The 27,757-nt window shown below is 48.9% G+C and overlaps 1 protein-coding gene and 1 long non-coding RNA gene across 5 annotated transcripts in view; both read left to right on the top strand.

Annotated features, from left to right (window-relative positions):
- The window catches only part of OGDH (oxoglutarate dehydrogenase), a 514,759-nt gene that overhangs the window by 93,961 nt on the left and 393,041 nt on the right, over positions 1-27,757 (top strand). The gene's annotated exons all lie outside the window — the stretch shown is intronic.
- Positions 438-11,734, top strand: LOC147679867 (uncharacterized). Its single transcript, XR_015300915.1, has 2 exons — positions 438-911; positions 7,538-11,734. It is a non-coding gene; the product is annotated as an uncharacterized LOC147679867 (long non-coding RNA).

The following is a 27,757-nucleotide window of genomic DNA, read 5'->3' as shown; positions in this document are numbered from 1 at the left end:
ATCTCTCTCCTTAACATTAAAGATACAAAACACAGGAGAGTAGATCATTTTATTGTTTTCATCGCTCACACCAGTCGCGAACCAGGCAGTCTCCTGCCCGGTGGAGGACAGTGGAGCACCTGAAGAACTGGATACTCTGGTCTTAATACCCGATGGTGATGCTATCCACCTAACCATACAAGCGTAGAATCAAGATATACAGCACCATGTGAGAGTGTGGTTGAGGATCTCCATCATAATTTTATGAGACTCTGGATAAACGTGATTCATTCCGATTGATTATTAGCATGTTAACTCGGAAGCCAAATAAATCTCTGCTTCTCCGCCCCTCTCCGATTTTTGTGGTTATATGCTTGCACATACATGCACACATCTCTCACTTTTTCCCTCCTTTCTTGTGCCTTAAAGGAAGTGTAGGAAGGTGGATATCTGACTATATGGCTACCCCAACTTTTTGCCTAGTGTTTAGCTGGTTTTCAACTTAGTTGGCCTGGGATCCTGCTAATCAGAGCCCCAGGCTATCTGCTCTCACTGTAAAATGGACTCCATGTACTTTAGGTACATCTCCAATTGGATATTGGGTCACCTTTGTGAGCCCCTGTATAGTGTACCATAGGTAACCAGGGCATAGGTGCATCCAAGGCCTACCAGGGGCTGCAGCATGTATTATAGCACCCCTGGCTGGCAATCCACATTGACTCCACTGGCTGATCACTCAGCTGGGGCTTAGGTATAGTATCCCTATACCTACCATTACATATCGACACATATATGCCTATAAGTCACTCCTATGGCAGGCCTTGACAATCCTGAAGGCAGAGTGCTTGGTTTTATGTGAGATGGTGCTCTAGCATGAGCTGAGCCTGTCTGCAGCTTTCGGAACCATGTCCTTATAGCTGTTTTATGATATAGCCATACCATTTTTTTTTTTTTTAAATATATTTTTATTGCAGGAATCAGTAAATCAGTACAGTAGCGACCAGCATTGTATTATGAGCAACATATACAGAATAAAGCCCTCTGGCCCCCCATCGTAAAGTCTGTACACAGCCAACCGGCCCACAACCCTGGGGTCGGGCGGCGAAATGCAGCAGGGGTCAGTAGGATGCTGGAGCTGGTCCGGATAATACGCTGTCCGTCATCTGCTTTTCCAAACAAACCCAAAACCCCCAAAATAAACCCCCCCCTCAAAATACCTACTAACTGTGAAACCCCCCCCCCCCCCCCCCCCCCCCCCCCCCCCCCCTCCACCAGCGCCAGGGAGCTTATCAACATAGGATCTACTACTTGACCCACGGGGAAGGTAATAGGACTGTCAGTGCTGACGTTCATCGGGACTCTGGGCGAGTCGCTTCTTCACTTTCGGAGTAGCTGGGGGCACAATAATCCCTGAGGGCCTGCACCAGCATTTCCCACTCCAACGCGGCCTCCTGCGCCTTCTCATTTCCCTGCCTCCAAGCCAGCTGATATCTCAGCGCGCTCTCACCCGCCGCCCATTTCAAAAGCTCACTGTGCCATCTGCTGCCTGCCGGACCAGCTCGTGCCTTCCAGTTCCTGGTCACCTCTCGCTTAGCAAGGAGGAGCCCCAGGTCGATAAATTTACTGGAAATTTTATTCCGGGGGGTATGGGGGAACCAGTGTAAGAGCCCCACCGCCGCATCGAATGATAAGCGCCTCCCCGTCACCTCCTCCAGAGTCGTCGCTACCTCCTGCCAGTAGGACGTCAGTCCTGGACAGGCCCATAACATGTGTAGGAGGTCCGCCTCCTGAGCCGGGCATCTAGGGCATTCCGCTGAAGCCGTGGCAAAATAACGCCTGATCTTCACCGGGGTCAGGTACGCTCTATGGAGAACATAATAGTGGACCAGTTGGAAACTGGCGCTACGTGTGCCCTTCCAGGCACGTCTCACCAACTGGGCCCAGGTCGTCTCCGGGATCTCCCTACCAATGTCCTCCTCCCAGCGGGTCTTCAATGTGGTGAGAGGGGCCAATCCCTCGGCAATCAACCTGCCGTAGAGGCAAGTGACCGCCTTCACCGTGCCCGCCGACATCATTACGTACTGGCACACCTGAGACAGGTGGGGTTCCTCCAGCCCTTTCTGCCAGTGTGCCTGGATCGCTCGCACAATGGCCGAGTGCAGCAGAAAGTCGCCCCGGGAGATCCCGAAGCGGTCAATGAGATCCCTAAAGGACAGGAGCGCGCCGTCCTCGTACAGATCACCGACGAGCTGTAAACCGGAATCCTCCCAGGCCGCCAATCGTGACCAATCCCCTCCGTGGGGGAGGGCCGTCAGCATCCCCAACGGTATTTCAGGCGCATATGGTGTTCTTAGTTGGCCTCTGGCGTGAGCCCGATTCCAACACAGTCGGATAGTCCGCTCCTCCATCGACAAGTCCCGCAGGACCAAGCGTTGTCGCAGCGCTATAAAGGAGAGAACATGCCTGGCCATACCCGTCCCTCTACCATCTTCCGGGCCCCTGAATTCCCTGGCGATCTCCTGGGCGAAGGTCTGGAGCTGCGCCGCCAGATAGTACTTCTCGAAGTCCGGCACAGCGAGCCCCCCCTCGTCCTTCGGCCTCATCAAGGTATTGAGGGCCACCCGCCGCCGGCCCGTTCCCCAGAGGAACCCGACCACCATAGAGCGCAAGCGACGAAACGTGGCCGGTGGGACCCAGATCGGCAAAGTTCGGAAGTAATACAACAACCGGGGAAGCGCCACCATTTTGAGCAGGGCGATACGTCCCGCCACTGAGAGCGGCAGCGTGGCCCAAAAGTCCATGCAACCTCGGAGTGCTCGAATGCAGCGGGCAATGTTCCCATCTAGGAGGTCGGGTTGGTCGTGGTAAACGAATACCCCAAGGTATTTAAAGCAGTCGGGCTCCCATCTGACCTCCCTACTTAGCGCAGGGGTGGGGGTACCCCTGCGTACCGGAAAAAGACAGGTCTTAGACCAATTCACTCGGAGGCCTGAGACCGCTCCGAACTCCGTGAGCGCCAATTCCGCTCCCCGCAAAGCGTCGACCGGGTCCTCCAAGAAGAGCAACAGGTCGTCCGCATATAGCGAGACATAATGCGGGCCCGCAGCCGTCCATAAGCCCGTGTAGTGGGCTCCTGAGCGAAGGTGCATCGCCAGTGGCTCCACCGCTAGCGCAAAAAGAAGCGGGGACAAGGAGCACCCCTGCCGCGTGCCTCGTTCCACCGGATACCGCGATGAAATCAATGGGCCCGATCGGACCCTGGCCGAAGCAGAAGCATAAAGAACCGTGGTCCATCTGACAAATCCCTCCCCGAGGCCGAATCTCCGTAACACCGTGCAGAGGTAGTCCCACTCTAGGCTATCAAAAGCCTTCTCCAGGTCCACCGACAAAACTACCGGGGACGGGGCATCCACAAATGGTTCCCCAAGTAAGCGGAACAACCTTCGAATATTCATAGTCGTGTTCCGCCGTGGGATGAAGCCGGCCTGGTCCTCATGCACTAGGGAACTCATATGTCCCAGCAGCCTCGAGGCCAAGATGCTGCTCAATATTTTGTAGTCCACCGTCAACATTGATAGGGGACGGTAGGACCCCGGGTCGGATGAGTCTCAGCCCGGTTTGAGGAGAGGAACCACCAACGCTTCACACATCGAACTCGGGAGTCGCCCCAATCTCTTCGCCTCCCTGTAGACCACCAGTAACCGAGGGGCTAAGAGGTCAGCGTAAGCTGCATAGAACTCCACTGGTAGTCCATCTAGGCCCGGGGTCTTGTTCCTCGCCATCCGTTTGATGGCCCTGCGGATCTCCCCCAAGTCGATATCGGAACCCAGAGTTTTCGCCACTTCCTGCCCTACTGTGCGGAGCTCCAGTGGGCGAAGATAATTATCAAGCCGGTCTGGGTCACGTGCGGAGCGACTGCGGTATAAACATTCATAATAATGCCGGAAGCAACTAAGAATCTCCGGTTGGGTGCAAACCTCGGCCCCGTCTGCCCCACGCATATTTGTCGTCGTCTGGGACTGGCGCGTAGGGTTGGCCAACCACGCCAGCAACGCACTCGACCTGTCTCCCTCCGCGATAGACCGGACCGTATAGGCCTTATAATCAAAACAGCGGAGCCGTTCGACCTCCACCGCTACCCTCTCCCTCGCCTCCACCGTTTGTGCTTGCAATTCCGGGTGTCCGGGGCGGCTAACTTCCAGCTCGCGGAGTGCCCGGTCCGCTGTGTCTAAATCAGCCAGGATGACGCGCCTCATGCCCACCTTCTTAGAGATACAGTAGCCCCTCACCACTACCTTAAAAGAGTCCCATTCGAACGCCCTAGTACTCGCGGAGCCGCCGTTGGACGCAAAATAATCCGATATTCTCTCCCCCAGGTCCGCCTTGAAGACACTGTCCTCGAGGATCTCGGGTCGCATCTTCCAGGTGGGTACCGCCGGCGTCCCAGGAAACCAGCGAATGTCCAGTAGGAGGGGGTTATGGTCCGAGATGGTCCTCGATAAGTACTCTGATCGGACCGCTGCCGAAACCAGTTCGGGCGAACCAAGAAAGCCATCTAGCCTGACATGCAACTCGTGGAGGCTCGAGAAATATGAATAATCCCTAGATGCGGGGTGATGCGCCCTCCAAATGTCCGTCAAACCCCAGCGGGTCTGCCAATCCTGACGACCCTTAGCCGTGCGACGGACCGGGGAATTGGGGAGCGGGGGATGCGAGCGGTCTATGTCCACATCCACTACGGAGTTAAAGTCTCCCCCCAACAGGAGGGGCCTGGCGAAAAAGTGGGCCAACGAGCCCGATAACCTGGAAAGGAAGGCAGTCTGGTCTACATTAGGAGCGTACACACAGCAAACGTTCAGGTCCCTCCCACCCAGAGTGCCTGAGATGGCCACGAAACGCCCCTCTGGATCCAACACTGTCCTCGTGACCTGGAAGGGGACCCCCGCCCTGATCCATATTAGCGCCCCCCTGGCATAAGCAGAGTACGACGTGGAAAAGACCTGCCCCCGCCATCTACGCTGAAGCGCCGCCCCTTCCGCCTTGTTCAGATGCGTTTCCTGCAGCAGCGCCATTTGCACTCCCCTACGCACTAAATAAGCATGGACCTTGTGGCGCCTGGACATAGTGTGAAGCCCCCTCACGTTCCAAGTAATACATTTCAAGTTAGCAACATCAGCCATTGTCCCAGATTGTTCTTGCACAGTCCCCCCATCCGGGTCCCCACAAAGAAAAAGCATCAATCCTCCCAGCGCTGATGGCGGCCATTTTCCCCAACCAAAACCAAACCCCCCAAGAACCAACAAAGCCCCCACCCACCCCAGAACAGGACCCAAACTGCACCATCTAGATCCCATCCAAACCTCGTCGTACATCAACCCCAGAACCCCCACTAATCCTACGGTCGCCACCGTAGGAAGGCCTTATGGGCCAGGTGCGGGCTGGGCGGAGGCAGTGGGCCCTCGTCGCCCAGGCCACCAGGACTATTACAAGCCCAAAACAGTGTCAAAACCTTCCGGGGCAAAAGCAGAGGCCCCCCAACCCTCTCTCCCTCGTTGTCAGCAATAAAGGACGGCAACCGCCTCCCCCCTGCCGGGCCCCCACCCAAAACAAGGCAGTATACCCCGTTACCCTTGTCCATCTAGAAGGTCCTCCACCGATTTCGGTGTGATCACCGGTGTATGGGTACTATCTGCCACTGAATCCTCCGAGTCCGACGGTGCCCCCTGAGCACCCGGGTTTTCTTCCTCCTCGATGGCTTCGTCTCTTGCTCCCGACAGTTCCGACAATACTTCCAACACTCCCCTCCGTTCCGATGATGTCTCCGCAGTCGAGGGCCCTCCCGTGCGGCCGCGGCGATTCCTGACCCTCTTGGATCGCCTCCTTTGCTCCGGCTCATCCGCCTGTTGGGACGAGGAGCCAAAACCATCTTTCCCTGTCCGGTACAGTTCGAGCCAGTCACAGACCTCCTCCGGGGTGTCGAAGAACTGGGTTTTGTCGTCGACAATGATGCGGAGCCTTGCAGGATATAGGAGTGAATACTGAATGCCCTCGCTCCTGAGTTCGCGCTTAACCGCTAGGAAGGAGAACCGCTTGCGCTGCGTCTCGTAGGTGTAATCAGGGAAGATGTTCACCTGACTGTTCGCAACTTGGAACGGGCCATTGTGCCTGGCGGCATTGAGGATCAAGTCCCTGTCCCGAAAATGCAGCAACCGCGCCACCACCGGCCTCGGGGTACGTCCCTGCTGTGGGGGCCGTGCTGGGACTCTGTGGGCCCGTTCTAGAGTGTAGAAGGAGGACAGACCCTCCGGGACCACCGTGTCTCGGAGCCAGGTCTCCAAGTATCGCACCATGTCGCCATCCTCGATCTTTTCCGGCAGGCCCACCACTCGGATGTTGTTCCTCCTGTTGCGGCCTTCCGCATCCTCCGCCCTCCGTTCGAGGGTCTCGATTCGGGATAAGGCGTCCTTTATCGTCGCAGCCAAGGTTCGCTGCGCCGGCTCCAAAGTTTTCACCGTGCCCTCCACCTCCTTGACCCGGTCTGAGAGTTTGCCATGGTCCTCCCTGAGGAGGCCCAGGCTCGTCGCCACCTGAGCAATGTCCTGTTGGAGGGCCGATCTCGTAGCCTCTATCGCCTCTAGGACACGGTCGAACTGTTGCTGCAGTGGCGCGCCACCAGAACTTTTGGGGTCCCCATGCTCCTCTTTGTCCTGGGCTTCAGAGTCCGAGGTGGTTTGGTTGGATCCCTTGGCTCCTCTAGGTTTCCCCATGCTGCCAGGGGCACTCCGTGAGGGTCCCGGAGTAGGTGTCTCCGTGTACAGGTGTCGATCACGACCTTCCCGGGTGCTTATCCTCAATTCGGGTATGGGCGATCTCCTTCTCCAGATCCTGTGGAGACTCCGCCGCTTCGGCTCACGCCACCGCCACGGCGTCCGAGGGCACCGATGAGGGGGCGGAGACAGCCGTCGCCGAGTCGGGCAGACCCGTTCACCCGCTATAGCCCCGGGGTGAGGGCCACCAACTCCCTCGGATGATCTGTGGCGCCAGAGTGTCGCGCCTCCCATGTAGTTGGACTGGCCAGCAAGACGTAGCTAGTTGCGGAGTCGCGAGGCGGGCCACCGCTTGGATCACAGGGTGTCCGCTCCCGGTGCCCTCCAGTGCGCGGGCACCCGTCCGGCCGTCCAACCGAGTGCAAATCCGTTGCAAAAGGTCCAATCCTGTAAATGTCCAAAGTCCAGAACAACCGAGGATGGGGAAGCCGGGCGCCACTCGATACCCGCGACACCTCTTCAACTCAGTAGTTTCGATCAGGGGGACAAAGGAGTCCGGGCGCCATGTTGGGTCGCACACCGCAACTCCGCAAACTTCGGTATTACGTCGGAGCAACCCTCGTCCAAGCTCCACCAGGGCCCCCGGCAGGTTGCCGTCGGCACGCTCAGCAGAATGCGGGGTCTGGGGTGCCCCGCAGCCTCCGAATTTCAGGATAATCTCGGGCTCAGTCCCGGAGCCAAGCTCTCAGGCGACCATCGCCATCGGCGCCCAAGCCACGCCCCTGATATAGCCATACCATATACTCTTAAGTGCATTATAATCCTCACGGTTAATGCTAACTTTGGTTTGGCTTCATCGAAACATGTCGTGTAAGGTGTCATACGCTTTGGAATACTACCCCCTCGCCAGTTCTGGCGACGGGGGTAGCATTCCACCCTTCTAGAGGGAGAAGACGTAGTTGTAGCTTTACCCGGTTAAAGTTAAACAGAGCCTCCGCATCACAAAATGGATGCTGCTGCCACAGACACAAGTCTGACCTCCTGCAGCTGGGAGCCCTTCCAGTGAGGGAGGCCTGAACAATAGGTTTCCTGCCTTGGGAGGTGCTAGCACCTCCCCAGACAGGCTATAGTTTATTGGGGCAGGGTGGGTTGAATGAAATGAGACACTGCCTGGGGCACACAAGGTGCTCCATGCATAGCCCGGTTCAAACCAGTTGCTGGGGCACTCCAGCCCCAGCTCTGGCGCGAAACTGGACAAAGGGAAAGGGGTGGAACCACCCCTTTCCCAGGTTCCACCCATAGGAGGGACCTAGCAGGTAATCCAGCCCCTTAGATTGGTATAAGGCTAGGAGCTGAGTCTAGAGACTTTAGATTATCCTGAACTGAAACTCTGGAACAAAACTCTGGACCTTCGACATTCTACTGCAACTAGAAGACTGAAGAATCTCCATTGTGGTCAAGGAGTGACCACCCTGTGCAAACAGGTACCATCAGTGACTTGCTGGTTTGCTTTGTCGACGTTCCCGCCGGAACCCGAAGACTCTGTGACGCAGCCTCTGGACTTCCAGACTTCTCTGACTCCGACCCACATCCACAGCAAAGCTGAGACCCGTGGCGGACACGAGAGATGTGGGACCGGACTACCTGCAGTACCTGCTTTTTGCCTACTGTGCTAAAAACTAATTGTGCAGCTTCTGAGGCGTCCTCGAAGTTGTGCATTGGGACTTGAGAAGCCCCAACCCCGAGCCGTAAGTGCACCGAAGCTCAGCCCTCCACAGTCTACGAGTGCCGCGTGGGGCCTGCTCTTGCATTTCTCCTCGACGCATCTTCGCAGTTGCTAGTCCGCTGGCTAGTAGCCCTCCTGAAGACATCTCTACGAAACAACACCGCTTGCCTGGTTGCTCCGGGCTTGCTCCTGCTTTCCTGTAAAGGGGAAGCTCCCCAGACCTTGCTGGTCTGAACAGAAGCCGATCTTCCCTTCCTGCATGGGTTGCCTTTGCCAAGGCTTGTTGATTCCAATCCGGAAGCCAACACCGCCAAAAGCGAGATCCTTCGTGGGACAGTCCGTATCCAGCTCCTGGTAGTCGTCGACGCCTCATGGTCCACGTGGCTGCAGAGACCAGCTTCACTTCTTAATCTGTTTGCAGCTCGACATCGCCTGGTTCCTTCCTGGTTCCTTCCTGGTCAATGGCGAGTGACCCAGACTCTGTCCCCTCTGCTTTCAGGTTCTTCACTGCTTCGATCCACCCTTGGATCCAACCGGACATCTTCCTCCTGGTCGCCTGCAGCATCTTTGTGCAGTTCTCCATAGGATTCGATGACGAAACCCGACACGAAAGAACACCTATGCTCCCGGCTTCCCTGGGTGAGGTAATTCGAGTACTCCGGTGCTCCCGTGGGTAATAACTATCCAAGTGTCCTACTTTACCTGGGTTTTCCCGTAGTCCACCCGGAAGTGTCAGAAATCAACTACTTTATTAACTTTTTACGTTCCCATTGAAAGTCTGAGAACCCGCGTGTGTGTTTAGACACTGCACACGCATCCTGTGAGACTCCTACTTCCTAACCTGTGGTTGTTCAGTGTAGTCCCAGAGATTCCCTAGGCCTATTCACCTGTTCTGAAGTGGTTCTTATACCACTTACTTAGTATATGGTTCGTGAGGCCCCTGGGGCAGAATTGTATTTGTGCAACTTGTAGTATGCTTATTGAGTCACTTGTGCTGTATCTCGAACTCTTACCTCCTAAAGAGTGCAGAGGGGTTGTGTTAGTAATACATACATATATATTTGATATATACCTTGTGTGGTGTCCTTTCATTTGGTATTCAAGGGGTTATTATTGGTAAAGGAATTGGCTTCACATGCTCTCTGAAGTATTAGCCTAAGACTGCTTTTCCATGCTACCACTAGGATAGCTGGTCCATAAGGTTGACTTCGCAACCATCACCATAAGGGTTGTTTGGACTGATGCAGGGTGCCCACTAGAATAGTGCACATCACACATCAGGCCAACTTCTCACAGGAAGCATTGAGCAATATGAACATATTAAAACCCACAAAACAAACCGAAAAAAACCTTGTCTGGAGGCCATTTCAAAAAGACCATCTTTTGGAGAGTTTATAGTTTGTGTGGTGTGCTGCCCACACTCATATCAATCCTAGATGATGGTGTTGCTTGCAAGGATATCAAGGACACACTTAAACTCATGCAGGCCCCAATCACATAATACAGCCCACTCCTTTCAAACAGTGATTGCCCGATGAAGGACTTCAATGCTACTAAAAGAGTTCATCCCTGAGGATTGATCCTGATTGTTCATCTTTGACCCCGTAGTTTTTTACCTGCCTCCTCACTCGTGGCTGGGCCAGAGGTATAATCCGTCCAGCTTTTCATTCAACTAAAGAAGCCCAAGAGAGATTGTAGTAGTAAAAGCAATATGTATAATGGTAAGCTACCTCTGTTAAGGGCATGCAATGGAACAATTAGTAGTGTGATCTATAGTGTTCCTACACTACAATCTTCATTTTGTATCACATTCACACTATTTAGATTGTTCTTCTATTGAGGTTTGTTCAGTGTGGCTTGGAGTTGTATGGCAGCCATCCTTTTTTCCGACAATGTTTGCTACCTAGGTGCTAGACAGAAATACAAAATAGCAACTTTGATATGGATACTTTTGTTTAAGTGATCTGACTCTGGGTTCACATTGAACAAATCAGTGGGTGCAGACATGGCTTCTGAGCGTGCCCAGTAGTAAAAATCCCTCGATTTAAAAACCCATCACCCAATGAAGAAGGGATGCACTCCGTTACAGCAAATGGTTGATTTTCCGGGGGCCCAAAGTTTGTGTCCCTTTCAATTTATGGCCTTGAAACTGGTGCCAAGGTTGGGCACAGCAAATTATTTTAAGTATCCGTCTGTTTTTCCTGTTTCACGGTGGGCTATGGTGTAGTTTTTCTGCATTCAAAACAATGTCCCCCTGAGGTGCTAACCTTTAGGTGCCTGTATCTCTTAAGCAGTTGGTTACGGTCTAAATTTTCTGATCGCGGGGCTCCCAGGGAACTGGGTGTAAGAAAAATGGCCCCTTGGTTTTACGAGTTCCAACTGGAAAGTGGACTATAGTACTTAAGACCAACCTAGAGTTAATATGCTCTGAGCTGCGAGGGCTAGAGAATCAGATAAAAACTTTGAATCAGTATGTTTGGTCCCAGCAAACATGCCCAGACTTCACTCCAGGTGTGTGAAGGGTAATAACTACTTATTTGCAGCTCAACATTTGCAATGCTTTCCACTGAGCTTTATCTTAGTTCTTGATCAGCAGGCCTGCAGTGCTCCCCATCCGGCAGGCTGTTTAGTCTAAGGAGTGATAGGGACTGACCCAGCAAAGGAGCTATCACTGACTGGTTTTGGCTGCTTCAGAATCTTCTTGGTGTCCAGATAATGTACAAGTTACTAGGTCACAGGGTGGGGTTTATCCATTTTGGGTTGCCAGAGTCTTTTTTATGGTCAAAAGTGTATTTGGAGAAGTGAATCTGCTTTATGTGTGCCTACATTTTGAAGGCTTCTGTAGCAGGAAGTCAATGGTCTGGGCAGTTTTTCATTTGGATAGCATTTTGTTGCTCCAAGTGAGACAGTGTACCAATTCACTTTGGCCTTTGCAAAGAAACAGCCAGAAGCAGAGTTAGATGGGTGACATATGGGTTTCACACTAGCACTGAGAACCTACATAAAAAGCATTGGCAAATGCATTGGGTTTTGCCTATGTGACTAATAAGGTGTTTTTTTGGGGTAAGTTTTAGCTTGGTGAGCAGTTGAACAATATTCGTAAATGAGGCGGGAGGAGATGGGGTTGAAGGGGGTTAGAAACACGGAGAGCAGGAATGAGGTGGAAGTAGTGCGAGTTGGGTGGTTTGGAAACAACTGCAAAAGTCAACGGAGGAGACTGCCGGGACATGCACTCTCTACGCATGCTGGGCTGTAATAAAAATAGATTACCTGAGGCCAGTTATTTAGGGAAATCATACATATGCACGCCTTCTGCAAAACCTTTACTTATCGGGCAGACAGTGCTTAAATATGTGAAGTACAGGCATCTGCAGCAATGTGCACTGTGTACAGTGAGAAAGCCGGATTCCAACCACTAGAGAGCGTCAAACCAAAATAGCACCTCTGTGGTGGTATCAGTAAAAATAAGCATAGCGCAAGTGCTGTGCACCGGAGAGCAGGAAGGGGATTGGCAGAGGTCAACTAAAAGGACTGCAAGGACATGCATTATCTAAGAGTGGCTGAAACGGAAAAAAAAAAAAAAAAAGTACCTTCGGCCAGTAGGTAAGTAAAATCGTACAGATGAATGCCTCTTGCACAACCTTTGCCTATTGGGAGGTGAGTGCTTAAATATGTTTGTCTGTAATGAAAGACAAGTAAACAAAATTGAGCAGAGTAAAAATAATTACTGGCAGTACAAGCCACCGTGCGTCCAGAAAGTGCCCTGTAGACAAGGTGCACAATGGAGACAAATGAACACTAGAACTGTGACCTTTGTTGGCATCAAGAGAGCAGCCTCACAACAAAGTTCGGCAGATGAAAAGGAGCACTTGGGCATTGGTATATTGATAAGAGCAAGACGTGGAACAACAGGAACTAGTGTGCGAAAGCCTGTAGAAATGGAGGAAATGTAAGTGGCAAGCACACAAAAATAAGTGCGGGATGTAAGCCTTTTTTAAGATGTATATTAAACACAATCAATTTCACATGCACAGCACAAGTTCTGTGCAGGCAAAATATTGTAAAGGTTGAGGCCCCTCTGTTTCACTGGTTTTGGGACTGGGGACCTTGGCACAGGAAAGTGCACGCTGTAATGCCCACCATGGACTAAGATGGCTCCCAGGGAACCATCCCTTGCGCTCATGCAGATAATGCCCCCTATGAACACCATAATTCACTTAGTTGCAGTGAAGCAATCACATTACATCTCATGCTGACACAAGGCTAGGCAGGGTACCCACATTAAATTGCCTGGGCAGATAGGCAGAGCATTTAGATGAGCTCCTTTTGGTATAAGAGGCCTGTGCTTCTAAACTTAAATTCCTTTGCACCCATCATCACCAATATATAACTCCTAGGAAAGACTACAGTTCAGTTGTACATTAGACCATGGACGTGGATTCCTCGTTGATTAAACTCCACTGAGCGACACTCCCTGCTTGGGCTGATTACCTCGGATTAAGAGATGCATGGTATAGATGGCACCCAAATGATACTCAATTTACATACTTATCCCAACATAGAGGTGCGTCCAGACTAGATTACATATTCATCCCTGAGATCCATCTAGGGTTGCCTTTCATCTAGGCTTTCTTGATGCCTATCAGACAATCCCCCTGTGGAACTCGCAGTATGCCACTTGAGTCAGGGCACAATGGGATGCTGGTGACTTAATGAGTGGTGGTTGAGGGACACAAATTTCATGGATTGGCTCAGAGAGGTCACCACTGAATACTTGGACCTAAACATAGACTTTTCACTCCCAGATTACAATCTGAGATGCCTACATAGATGTCATCCTTAGGTGTGCTTGTTCTGGAGTGCGGGCAAAAGGATGGAGCTGCATAGCAGTATTAGACAGGAGTGGCTCTTTCAATTCCAGCAACGCGCCACACACGATTTTTGCTGAGGAGGAACTTGTTGGCACAGTGCGATCAGCCTGGGCGCTTTCCCAATGTTGTAGATGCGAACATGGTACTTAGACTGAGAATCTCATACACTGGCAGGCCGATAGAGCGACCTTGGCTAGATTCATACTGTTGATTTGTACCAAAAATAACGAGGAGATCAGACTCTAACGAGATTGCTTCTGCCTTTGCTCAGTACATTGGGCGATTGTATGGAGCTTATTCTCCTCCAGCTATCAAGGACTTCTATCCAATAATTAATAATGTGCCAACTCTATCAATGGAGGACTGCACTGAACTGGACGCCTTAGCCACCATTTAGGAAGTACTAGCCTCCTACTCGGGGAAATCCCCAGGCTCCAATGGCATCCCTATGGAGCTTCTGAAGATATGCACTTCTGTGGTGGCACCAAACTTATTGAATATGTATGAGGAGGTGGTGAGTAATGGACCTTTTTTATTGAACCATCAATTGGCAACAATTACGGCTATTAAACCACAGAAGGCACCAGATCGCTGCTCATCCTACAGGCCAATATCCTTGATTAATGTGGAGTTGGAAATACTTGCAAGGGTTCTGGTGAATTACCTAACCGCATGATGACACTCCGGAAGATGAACTTTGGCTGACACTTTTTGACCTGCTTTTCTGCATTGTATGCCACCCCTTGGGCATAGGTCAGGGTAAACGGTTGCTCTCAGATCTATATGAATACAGAGAGGGACCCAACAGGAATGCCAACTCTCTCCCTTCCTCTTCGCCTTGGTGATCGAGCCTCTGTCCATATGGATTTAGGCATTTGCACAACTCGTTGAGGTTCAGCTAGTCTGACAGTACGGAAGACAAATTATCCCTCTATACAGACGACTTGCTGCTCTTCATACAGAACCAAGACAGTTTGTTGCCAAGGCTACAGAAGACACTATGGATTTATGGGGAGGCATCTGCCCTGGTGGTTAACTGGAGTAAGTCTACCTGTATACAGATACACAGCAATAGGCAATAGCCCACGTTATGTGTGACCATGCAGATGTTTAATGACCATTTTAGGTACTAGGCCATTACAGTCACTCTACAGCCGGAGAAGACATGAAGCCACAACTTTATCCTGTGATGCAAGCCTGGCATAAGGAAACGTAAATGGCCATATTGCCCCTCTAAGTGATAGGGCGCATTCCATTATACAAAATTATCACACTACCAAACTCACTATGTATATCCTGCAGAATTATCACTACACCCCCATCCCGCCAAAGCCTTTTTCCCAGCAGTTAGAACCATGGTCACAAAATATATTTGGGGGGTGAAGCCCCAAGGGTCTCCTACACTTGATGCATCATGACCGCATTTGAAGCTGGACTCGACATTATGGGTCTAGGACTGCATTACTGAGCCACATTCATGCTTAACATAGGGTAGTTGCTATTTGGGGAAAGATCTGACTCTGGTATCAGTTTGGAACAATGTTCCCTAGAATGCTATGGAATTATGAACCTGTTGTAAGGGAAGTCCCTCCCTGCGTCCCCCGCTCTCTCCCACAGATCACTCGCCTTCCAGTGCTTTGCAAGTGCAAGGTGCTAAAATATATAAATTGGGTAGATAAATCAACTAACCTGACCACTTTGTGGCATGATACACAGTAACCCCTTATAACACTCCTACCCAGATTCAAAAGCTGGGATCTCATTGGAATATCTAGCCTGGGTGATGTATGGGATGGATCCCATATCAAGTCCTACGACAAACTTACAGCTGATTCAGATTTTTTTATCTACACATACCCCAGTGCTTTAAATACCTTGAACTGCGCCATGCACTGGCAGCTCTTGAGGGTTAGCTTTTTGAAGATCCTTCATTTAACCCCCTAAAGGTTGAACTATTAGATTCCCCAAAACCATGGATCATTTCTGATGGATACATCTGCCTGTGGATTCCTCACCTTTTGAATTAGCCCTGCGCCAGCATTCCACAGAATAATTTTTCTAGCTCTCCCACGTCGATGTCCTAATGTCATACGGAGTTGCGTGCAGAGCCATGCCGTCACCGGAGCCACAAGAAGACCACGTCGGCGTGCTGACTTCCGTTCCTTTTTTTTCCATGCCATCACCGTAACTGTTTTCTGGGACTCTCCATTTTCTTCAGTTACTTTATCTGCTGTTTCCCCTGGTGTAGCAGTTCTGTGGCGACATCAAAGAAGTCTGGTTTCAAGCCTTGCAGAGAGTGTGGGGGGGTCATATGTCTTTCACTGACCCCTATAAAGACTGTTTGTGGTGTCTTTCTTCATACCACAATGTCAGAGGCTACTCCAGTTGTCGGAAGATGAATCCAAAGTCTTTGAAGGAAGGTGAGGCTAAGCTTTTTATGGAGAAGGCAAGAAAAGAGGAGAGGGGGCGAAAGAGGTCACAGTCAAAATTGCAGTTGTCGACTTTGCTTAATTTGAAGTTGCGGTAACACAAGAAGAGCAGGTACGGTTCCCTACGTCGTTAATCGGAAGGTAGAGTTTAGAGGTCGCAGTCTCCCGCTTTGCGACGCCGATCTAAAGATTTCATCTTGCCTTATTGTACGCCTCAAGCGACTCTGGCTCCCTCTCCGACGCAGAGGGTTTCTCCAGCGCAGTCACCAACATGAAAGGGTTCTCTGGCGCCAAGGCTATTTCCGGTGCTGAGAGATTATCAGGAGCCTAAGATGTCTTCTGTGCCTGCGACCTCTCCTCTTTTGGGTCCGACGCCCGCTCTGCTCCTTAATCACCCTTTCCTGGACCTGGGTAGGATCCTTCGCATTTTCTTGATGCGATTTATAGCATGTTTGCCAGAGCAGCTTACCCTACCCGTGCGCCGTCAGGCCCCAGGGGTCCGCTTGCATTCAATTTGGGTGTTTCTCATCAGTATGCCCAAGCACCCTTTATGCCGACGGCGCCGTCCTGGCCTTTACGGCACTGAGATTTTCGACGCCTTTGTCTCACTCTCCAGCGCCTTCTTCCACTCGGCTTAGATCGGTGCTGTTGCCTAAATCGGAGGTTTTCCTTTGGCGCCGGTGTCTCCGGCGCCAGTCCCGAAGTTGCAGTCAAGAAGAGAAGCCCAAAGACTATTGGAAGAGGAAGAATTTCTGCGGGAGGAAGCTGAAGAAGGTGAAGGTGAAGATGAAGAGTCTGTTGAAGAGTTTGAGGGCCTTCAGGAGGCGAGTGGTCTAGACACTTCCCCAGAGTGGGAACTTTCATCACCAAAGGCCTTGTCTTCTCATGATGTGGCACCATACCATGCTGTTATTAGGAAAACTGCTGAACTTTAAGAACTTTTAGACTTTCAGTTGCCCACTGCTGAGTTCAGACCAAATATTCTTAGAACGGGTTTACATTCCCCATCTTCTGTGCTTGAGCCTCTTTTGCCATTTAATGAGGCTTTGAGTGAGCCAATTCTAGAGGTGTGGCAGAAGCCCCTTTCGAATCCTGCTGTTTCAATGTCTGTAGCGAGGAGTTACAGGCCTGCTCCTGATGAGCCTGCTTTTCTTTCTGCTCATCCTTCACTGAAAAGTTTAGTAGTGCAGGCTTCCTGTTCTAAACCATCTGCGGGATCTTTTCCTCAGGCTCCTGGAGACAGAGACTCTAAACAAATTGGAGCATTCTACAAAGGTGGTCTTCTCTTCCTCTAGTATGGCGTTGAAGTCGACCAATTCTACATGCTTGTTGGGGGGTATATTCACGCCTTAATGGATTCGGCTAAGCAGTTGGCTCCCAAGTTACCGAACAGTGATCGTGGCTCCTTTTTAGAAGTGCTGGTGGATACGCAGGCTGCAGCTCGTCAAGCTATCCAGTCTGGTCTTGATACTGCTGATTCAGTGGCCAGGGTAATGGGCTCTTCTATTGCCACCAGGAGGCATGTCTGGCTCAGGTCCTCTGTTTTCGCCAGATGTGCAGGCTATTCTCCTTGACCTACCGTTCTATGGATCCAAGCTTCTTGGTGAAAAGGCTGATTCTGCCCTGCAGAGATTTAAAGACCGTAGAGCCACTGCAAAATCGTTGCTTCTTCAGTCCCAAACCAGGGTTTTTGGATATTAGAGGTACCGTGGTTTTGGTAAGGCGGCTTCCTTTCGTAGTTGACTGCATCCTCGGCAGCATAATCCTCTGTACAGATCTTACAGAGGAATGGGCTTGGTCGTCTGTAAGGTGCATCCCGTCAACTCTCCTCCTCCTCTTCTTCCTCTCCTGGCTCCACCACTGTTGTCACAGGAAAGTAACTCTAGATCCCCCATCTTGGAGCATACTGGTCGTGTAGGGGGTCGGGTGTCACCATTTTCTACAAAATTTGAAATCCATAATTTCAGACCTTTTGGGTTTTGAATTTTCCGGAAAATGGGTACGCCTTTCCCTTCCGGGAGTTTCCTCCTCCTTACCTTCCACGCCAGGGCTGTTGTTTAGAGGACCATATGCTGCTTCTGCAGCAGGAGGTTCTTGTCGTATTGCAGAAAGGTGTGATAGAGGTGGTTCCGGAGCAGGAAAGGGGTCTGGGATGCTCCTCCCGGTATTTCTTGATTCCCCCGAGGAACGGCACATTAAGGCCTATCCTGGATCTCAGGGTCTTGGATTTTTACCTCAAACAGGAGAAAATCAAGATGTTGACCCTAGCTCCGGTTCTTCAGGCGCTGCAACAAGAGTACTGGATGGTGCTGATCCAATTGCAGGATGCATATTTTCACATCACCTTCCTGAAGTCGCACAGGAAGTAGCTCCGTTTTACGGTAGGGTCTCAGCACTACCAGTTTGCAGTCCTTCCATTTGGTATTACTTCCGCGCCTCTGGTCTTCACAAAGGTGATGGCGGTGGTGGCAGCTCATCTCATGAAGTCTGGGATTCCTGTTTTCTCCAATCTGGACGACTGGCTGCTCAAAGCGAAGTCGCCAGAGATGGTGCTTCATCATCTGCATGTGAGAGCACGACTCTTCAATGTGGGCTTCTCAATAAATGTGCCCAAATCTCACCTGGTTCCCTCACAGTGCAACCTGTTCATAGGGGCATTATAGGATATCGCTATGTGTCGAGTATTCCCACCTCCGCAGAGGATTCTCGATATTCAAGAGATGATTTCTTTGTTTTGCCATTGAGCGGTTGTCAGTCCTGAAGGTCCTATCCCTGTTCGGTCTGTTCGCTTCCTGCATTCGGTTTGTCAATCATGCACACTGGCATATGAGGGTACTCCAGTGGTGCCTCTGCAGGCAGTGGTTTCAGCACAGCGGGGATATCAGGGAGATGGTCAGGATCTCCAGAGACACTGCAGCGGATCAGTCTTGGTGGAGTGTGGAGGGCAATGTTTCTTCACCGTTGGCCACAGTAATCCTGAATTCCTCCACTCTAGGGTGGGGTCTAGGGGATCTGGAGATCAAAGGCCTTTGGTCTCCGGAAGAAAGGTGGTTTCATATCAACTTGCTGGAATTGTGGGCGATTCGTTTAGCTCTCAAGGCCTTTCTTCCCTCCTTTCGCGGTATGTCGGTTCAGGTCCTGATGGACAACACTACTGCAATGTAGTACATAAAAAAACAGGGAGGAGTAGGGTCATATCATCCCTGTATAGAGGCTCTGCGACTCTGGTCCTCGGCTCAGGACCATCAGATTTGTATGATGGCAAGTCATTTGGCAGGAGTTCTAAATGTGCGTGTGGACAGTCTCAGTCGGTGTTTCTCGGCCGATCACGAGTGGCGGCTTCATCCAGAGTGGGTCTATCACATCTTCAGGTTGTGGGAGTTTCCTCGCTGGACCTATTTGCCACTTATGAGAACGTGCACTATCCGTAGTTCTGCAGTCTCCAGTTTCAGATGCATGGAGCGTTGTGGGGGGGGGGGACGAGTTTCATTCTGAATGGGGTTTGCAGCTCCTTTATGCGTTTCCTCCAATCCCATTGATTCCTCTGGTTCTGAGGAATATTCGCCAAGACCGGGCCCAAGTCCTATTGATTGCCCCGATTGGCCAAGAAGGGTGTGGTACACAGATCTACTTTCCTCTCATCGCACCCTGCGCTCAGTCTCCCTCTAAGGGCAGATCTCCTCTCGCAGTCGCAGAGACAGGTTCTACACCCCCAACTCCAGAGCATGCACCTTCATGCCTGGAGATTGAATGGGGCAACCGGAGTTCTTTCTCTCTCCCACCGGATGTGGTGGAAGTTATTTCACCATCCAGGAGATCTATTTATTCTTCCGGCTGGTCCGAATTTATGAAATGATGTGGCGAGAGGTCCAATGATTCTTTAAAGGCCCGTTTGCCTGATGTGCGGAGTTTCTCTCTTTCCTTGGCTCAGCAGGGTTCTTCTGTGGCTACGGTAAAGGGTTATTTGTCAGCCTTGTCGGGTTTCCTCTGTTTGCCGGACCAGCCGTCTTGAAGTCTCCCATTGTTATGAGGTTCATTGAGGGCCTCACCCATAGGTTTCCTCCCACTCCCTTCATTATGCCCAATGGGATTTCAATTTAGCACTTCTTTTCCTAATGGGCTCTCCGTTTAATCCTTTTTATAGCTGCCTGTTGAGGCTTCTTTCTTTCAAAACGGTCTTTCTGATCTCTATTACCTTGGCTAGGAGGGTAAGTGACCTTCAGGCTCTTGGTTCTAACCCTCAGTTTTTAACCATTCATGCAGGTAAGATGGTTCTCAGGACCAGGGCTGCTTTCCTGCCTAAGGTGGTTACTCTTTTCCATCTAGGTCAATCTATTACCTTACCTACCTTCTGCCTGCCCCTCACCCTTCCAAGGAGGAGGAGAGACTTCATCGTCTGGTTCCTAAGAGGGCTGTCAGTTTCTATCTTGATGGGCATCAACCGCGCTTTACAAATCGACATACAATACAATACAATACTATCTGGACAGGACCAAGGATCTGACACTGGACGATCGGCTCTTCGTGGGCTACATAGGATGAATGAAAGGCTAGGATGTTCACACACCAACACTCTCCAGGTGGATCATCTTGTGCATCAAGATCTGCTACGCCTTGGCCAAGAAGGAACCGCCTGAAGGTATTTGAGCTCATTTCACCAGAGCTAAGTCTTCTTCTTCTGCTTTGGCTAGAGGTGTTCCTGTTGACATTTGTAAGGCAGCAACTTGGGCCTCCCTCCACACCTTTGCGAAGCATTCCTGCTTGGATTCGGAAGTTAGGAGGGAAGGCCATTTTGCACGCTCTGTTTTTTTTATTTTTTATTTTTAACTTTTTATTCGTGACTGTGACAGTTATTACAAGGTGCATTTAATCATTGTACATTATATCAGTCTTTTCCTTTTTCTTTAACTCAACTTTGGCGTAGTAGTCTTCGTATCTACCTGTTCGTCACGTCTTACATTTCTCCGGGATTTTGCACGCTCTGTGCTGTGGGATTCAATTCAAAAGGTGAGGTATCCACAGGCAGATGTAACAGTCAAAAGAACAAGTTACTTACTTTCGGTAACGCTTTCTGTTGGTGGATACAGTATCTGCCTGTGGATTCCTCACTGACCCACCATCCTCCCCGTTGACCACCTTCATATACTAAAGGATTTATTAGTTATTTGACATGGTTGTTTTCCTATGTCTTTTGATTGCCTTGCTATTAGTGTTTTGGAAATGCTTTGTTTCTTTAGCTGTTCCTATTTTTCTTTATGCTGTGTGTTTTTTATGTAATATATTGTATACTGTGTATACTCCAATTATGTTATTGGTCCACCTGTTCTCGGAGGTACGGAAAAAATGGGTGGAAATGATGTCTGCCAGCCGACGAGGTCTTCTTGTGGCTCTGGTGACCGCATACGGAGTTTGATGCGGAGCCGTGCCTTTCTGACGTCCTCTGCAACGTGGGAAAACTAGAAAAAAGTTTCCATGGAATGCCGGCGCAGGGGTAATTCTAAAAGTGAGGAATCCACAGGGAAATACTGTATCCACCAGAAAAAACGTTACCGAAGGTAAGTAACTTGTTCTTCTGGCTTATATAAATCCCTCCTGTGGAATACGCAGGAGCAGATGGAAGCGGTAGAATCTGCATGGGAATCCGATCTTGTGCAACCAGACGAGGATGGCTGGCGAGAGGCGAGATTTGTGCCAAAAACGCTGATAGACTTTTCGTGATGGTGTACCCAATAAATATAACAACGTAACAGAACATAGCCTTGCACGAGGGTATGGTTGCTCCTCTAGTTCAGTTTTGGTGTTGTGAGCCTATTAACAGAACTGAGCTAATAGAGCATACATATGTACGTGGAGCACCATTAATGGGCACACATATATAGTTCATTTGGGAAACTGCCAGCCACATGATTTGGAATACTCGTGATCCAGAAGATTTTACCTGGTATCCCGGAACATAGCCGGAGAAGTGTGGTTCAGGCCATGGTGATATCACAGCTGGACTAAGGTAACTCCCTCTATTTGGGCTCCCCCAAATATGGAGTGAACAGACTAAAGTTGCTTCAGAATGCTGCTGCCAGGATACTGCTAGGCATTTCAAGACAAAACTCAGCGGAAGCCGCTCTGAAAATACTGCACTAGCTCACGATCCAATCCAGGATTAAATTTAAATCGCTTTGTATTGCCGACAAAGCCATGAACGACAAAGGCCGGCAGTAATACAAAAGCTGTAGCACCTTATGTTCCAGGTAGATCTCGGAGATCCTCTTCAGATCTGCTCATTATAAAGACCAGAATAAAGAGATCAAGATGTGGAGGAAGATCCCTCGCACATCTGGCTGCTAGCCTGTGGAACTCCCTACCTAAAGAAATGCGATTACTAAGTGATGAACTGGTATTTAGGAAACAACTAAAAACATGGCTCTTACCCCGATAACTTCGTTGCCCTGACTGCACCTTCTCCTCAGCACCGGGAAGCCTTCGGACAGCCATGCGTTTTATCACTCCATAAACCTAAACATAGTCAGTCGTGTCCAGCTGGAGACGCTGCCCAGCTAGCTGGAATCCCAGGGGCAGTTAAGGGCATCAACTTAATTTTGGTTTTAATTGGTCTGATAAAAAATAGTAGGTTATCTCATATAGTCTCTCAGTGGTGCTTTTACCTTTCAGTTGCCTGTATCTTGAGATTTTATGGAGGCGGAGGTGGGTCAAGATTTTTCAGTGGTGGGGTCACTGGTTGAAATAGCCACAACTGGGAAATGGTCAGGTTAGCATTAGGCTTGATTGTGGCTTCAACTGGCGATAAGCCTGAAACAGTAAGAAAGATAGTTAAGGTGTTTCTGGAATCAGGATGACCCACTTCAGCCAACAGAAGCCGAGACCATGCTGTGGGTGTGAAGGCATACTGCTCCTGGCCTTTGCTTATTTCTGGGCAGCTGGTCTGTAGCAACCTCATGGCTCTTGGGGAGACTAGGCTAGTTGAGCTTCCATCCTGCAGATTCTTCACTCACCTGAACCGGTTTCCTTTTTTCCCGATACCTCGGACTACTCGTCTGCAAACAGGTTGGCCTTCCGTGCCTCTCCAGAGCACAATATCCTGGCCATTCGACAGACTTGCCCATAATTATTCTCCGCCTGGAGGGAGAATGGCAATCAAATAGGGGTCTGTCACTGGTACTCTTCTTATCCTACACAAGTGTGCAGGTGACCTCTTTGTCCGGACACCAATGAGCCACATACTGGCTGAGGGGGTCCAGTATTTATATCCCTATGTCGTTACAGGCTGGATGTTGAACCTAGCCAGTGAATCTGCAACAATCAAAGGTTTGTGTTCATCTCCAATACTGAATGAGCATTTTGTCCTTGTTGCTGGTCAGTTTCTGCAGGCTTCAGAGCCCAAAGTCCCTAGTTTACTCGTTGTGACTTACACAAAACACCTTTATAAGACCTGCATATGTTCCCAGTTCCCTGGGAGATTGCCTCCACACAAGGCATGATGGGCAGGCGTGTTTCGGACAGGCAGGCAATCCATATCCTAAGGTAAAACTGTTCTAAACTTCACTAACCTTACAGATACACACATTGTGAAGAGTTGATATCCGAGATTGCGCATCATAAGTCTAGCACCAAGAAAGGAAACGTTTAACATATATGCTGCACACATCCTACATACATGTCCCAATCATGATAAAGGCAACGGACCCCGGTTAAGAACCTGTACTGGGTAGAATTGCTAGGAGACTTATTATATTTGTACACTCTGTGTCCCTGGGCTAGAGTCCCTATTCCACTTCATTTAGCCATTGCATGTCCTAGTTTGAGAGTGTTGTAGCTACTGTCTCAGATTGAAGGAACAATGTGAGCACCCACAACCTTTTAGAACCCCACTTCTTGGACCTCGTTGCACAGCTCTGAGGAAGATAAAACACCAAACGAAATGAAGCTCCTCTAGTACGATTGCATGATTGTCATGCTTAAGGGAGGAAAATACAGGACTACCCAGAAAAATGTCCAAGACTGGGTGGAATAGCTTTTCAAAGTCTTACTCTTTTGTCCCAACATACCCAGATGGTTTGGGGCGACACATTGAGGAATTACCAAATGCTAGTCGATGCTATTGGAGGAGCAAATTCTCAAAGGTGCTACCACTTGCAGAGCAGCAGATACTTGGGGTTTTACAAGCAACATGATCCTGAAGGAATTTTAAAATGAACATTGACCTCAATTTACAGTAGTTAGTTCCATAACATTTTAAAAGCTGATGCTGCTGTTCATCACCCAGTACCCCTTACCATCCAGCCACTAATAGCCATACAGGTTTGTCTAAATGAACTGCTGCATTTAGATCCAGCAGGAAGTTTGCTCGCTTTTGCAGCATGAACACAATCCACATTTCCATGCTCTGTATTTTCCTGCATCCTATTCTTAGATCAGAAAAACATATAGGGAAACAAACATTTTACTATGGCGTCGACCTTGGGTGTAGTCCTTGTGGCCCATGGAAACATAGACTGTACACTCTCAATGGTAAAGTACATGACTGCTGTCTTTAGAATATTTCATGTCTTCTGGTTTGGAAACCTACTGGAATCGTGTGTGAAGATGTATATTTTCCTTCCTTCAATGTGCAGCTGAAAGCCGAACAGGATTAGTACTGCCAATGTGATTGCTTTTATAAGGGAACCAAAGATTTCAATGCAAGATAAATATTTTTTCTCTTGTGAAAACACAAGCACTTTGACCATAGAGGAAAACTAGTTGGCACTTGCAGATTTTTGCAGTAGTTTGTTTCCTTTTTAGCAGTTTAATTTGCACTGAGTCATTCACGCTATCTGACTCTGAATTCTCCATCCTGGAACTGGGATTTCAGGATTTGGGTTTTGGCGTCTGGGACGGTCGGTCTTATGTTAAATGTACAGATTTTGCACAGGGAAACAATCTGTCAGAAGAGGAACATGGAAGAGATGCCAGAAGTTAAGGCGTTATTTACTTTAGTTTAAAAAAATAAAAAAAGGTGTTTTGCTGCTGTCTAAAAAACCTTAATGACCAACGCCTTCTCGGGTAAGGTTTTGGATCGAAATTATTTCAGATCTCAAAACCTGTAATCATTTGTCAAATAATTTTTTGTCCATGATCATACCCAAGTACTCCGTAGGGCTGAGAGACAAACCAGTCTCCTTAAGCTGCGTTTTGTGGTCAAAGGTTTTGTTCCTCAAAAGAAGACCTCATTGTTTAAGGGATTAAGTTTAAAATGGTTTTATAGTATCCAGTCTACTCTCAAGACAGATGTGTTTCGGAGTAAGAAGGATTTTGCTCTTATTGGTGTAGTTGTAAGTTGTAAGAGTTAAGTTAGTCATCTCATGGAGTGGGGTTAATTAAGTGTTGAAGAGAAGATCAATTATTGATCACCAGGGAGCACCTACATTTTGTGTAGATGTGTTCTGTCAGGTAGGACTGCATCCATTTTAGGGCAGTGCTCAGTACTCCTGTGACCTTTGGATTTTCCAGTAAAAGTTAGGATCAGCAGTGAGGAAAGCTGCAGAGAAGTCTAGGACTCCTGGAAACTGAGTGCAGACATCCATAGTCCATCTGAAATGGAGCACAGAGGGCAATTTATATTGACCCCCATATTAGTTATACTGTTGCACGTTCACCACAGTCAGTAAAGTAAGTAAAAAAAAACAACAGACTTTTATGGCGGCCATATTGGAAGAAATTGAGGTTTTCCAGATGACAAAGAAAAGTTAAGATGGATACTGTCCCTCCCACACCTCAACCACATACTTCATCACACTCAATTCGTTCTGATTCAGACCCAGAATCCACGTTTGTCCCAGTGCCTCTGTATGAGCACATGGCTCTCTTAGATCAGCTAGAGGATGCAGGACATAATGGGTTAGATGTGCTAGAAAAACATTTCCCTGGGGTTGTGCTCCGTTAAGACATCCTCACTGGGCAGCTACCCATCATTTTTTACAATGTTAGGACAATGTGGAAATGCTCAGTGGAAAACATCAGAAATTCTATTTGGTCCGAGTGGTAGCATCTAGGAGAAGATTAAATTCCATACTGCCAGAAAAAGAAACTAAATCAAGGAACAGGAGATGCACTCCCTCCAGTAAAAAGATTGACACTGTGGGTACGTGCGATGGCATGAGGAGCAGCTACACAGTGGCACATAACCAATTTAATACCTTTACTCTCGAGGTACGACAGATATCAGTGGGATGAAACTGAAGATATAATGGAACACTTTCCAGAGGCACACTAAAAAAGGTAATACAATTATTGGGGAGGAAAGATCACATCTAACTCCAACATTTGTTGTTCTTTAGATGCTGCTTATACAGGTTCTAAACAGAATAACACCTCTTTACTGTTCTATCTTTCGACAAAGTTACCCTCTTTGGGCCACCAGTGGATGAGATGGAGAAAATAAATTAGAAAGACTTGAACTTGGCAAAATCTGTGGGTGTCCTCCAAAACCAACACAGCAAAGAGCAGGATTTTGTAGACCGCAGTCATGCCATTCTGAGAAACCAAGACCAGGAACTACAAGGCAAATGATTCAACAACCGCATTCAGCCTTCCATGGGTAACTGGGAGTCTGCTAGACAGCCACAATGTTCTTGAGGAACTTTGTGACACCAGAAGGGGAAAAGGCCAAAGGTACCTCTGCCAGTGAATGATCATCCTCTCATTCCTCCAGTCCCTGCACCACCACTGAATACATGTTGGAGAAAGGACTAGGGTTATACCTTCTTCATTGGGAGAAGTAACAGATAAAGGGGTGTCCTCCATCCCCCACAGGCATTCCTTGGAGTTTCACACCATTCCGCCAAATCTACTGCCCTGACCTCGCAATATAAAGTTTGATTATTTTATTGCAAGGAGTGCAATCCCTACACTTGTGGTATGATCCTAGGCCATTGTCATGGGGGTGCTCCTTCCAGCCTGAGCCCTGCAATAGACTCCGACATCTTTCATAAATCTGTAGCAGCCCACAATCTTGATATCGCCCTTCACTGCTGCCTTGGTCGACGCACCTCAGCGCGCACACAGCTTTACGTTCTCTTTTTACAAATTTATTGAGGTTTAAACTTGGATAATTTTCTAAAGGCTACGTGTCCTCTCCTGTCTAAAACCTGATTTTTTTGAGTTCCAAAAATACAGTGCTCCCTGTTCCCCTGCTCTGACTTTATTTCTTTAGCCTAAATCAGCGTAATGTTAACATGCCTTTTCACAGCGTGGAAACATTGATTGATAACCTTTAATACAAAACTCTTGTCTTGCAGGGCTTAATTATTTTAAGTGTGCTCCTAGTTTAACCTTATTGGCAGAGCGCTAATACATTTGCTTTGGAGGAGAGTAGAGAACTATTGGGTTGGAAATGCTTTATAGTTGTATTTTAGGGGAAATTCTGAGTGGCAATCTAAATATTAAAAGTATGACTGTTTTCAGTAGTTTTAGTATTTTAAAGCTTTTAGCACATTTGCAGGCATAAACATACGAATAAGTTAGTGTGGGTACAGGAGATTGGTTAGGAAGAGTGCTACTGAGTTACTTATCAGGTGGTTGGACTCCAACTTAATCAGATTGTAAAGCCTTTAAAAAGAAATGGCAAATGCTCTACAATTTGTCATATACACTTTATACAAAACCCTAGGAGGACGCTGCCTCCAAATGAACACTCCTTTTGCGTGGTCACACCTGTCGGTTATGGTGAGTGTGTATCTTTGACTTTATCTGCTTGCCAAAACTGTTCTAACCTATCATTCACATGAACTATCATGTTCTCATTTTCAATAGTAAAATATTGTTCTTAGTTTGTGTAACTGACATCACATTCCCCACCGTATGGGAGGCGGGAGCACAAATACTGACAGGATTTGGGAAATGTTGGTTTCATCATGTGGGTCCTACTTCACATGAATTTAGGTAGTTGCAGACAATGCCTACCTGACGGTCCCCTGTGATGATCCTCCTCGA

Source organism: Lissotriton vulgaris, chromosome 11 (genome assembly GCF_964263255.1).
Source record: "Lissotriton vulgaris chromosome 11, aLisVul1.2, whole genome shotgun sequence".
NCBI lineage: Eukaryota > Metazoa > Chordata > Amphibia > Caudata > Salamandridae > Lissotriton > Lissotriton vulgaris.
Note: the sequence above shows the minus strand (reverse complement) of the source record. Positions and strands in the feature narration are given on the sequence as shown.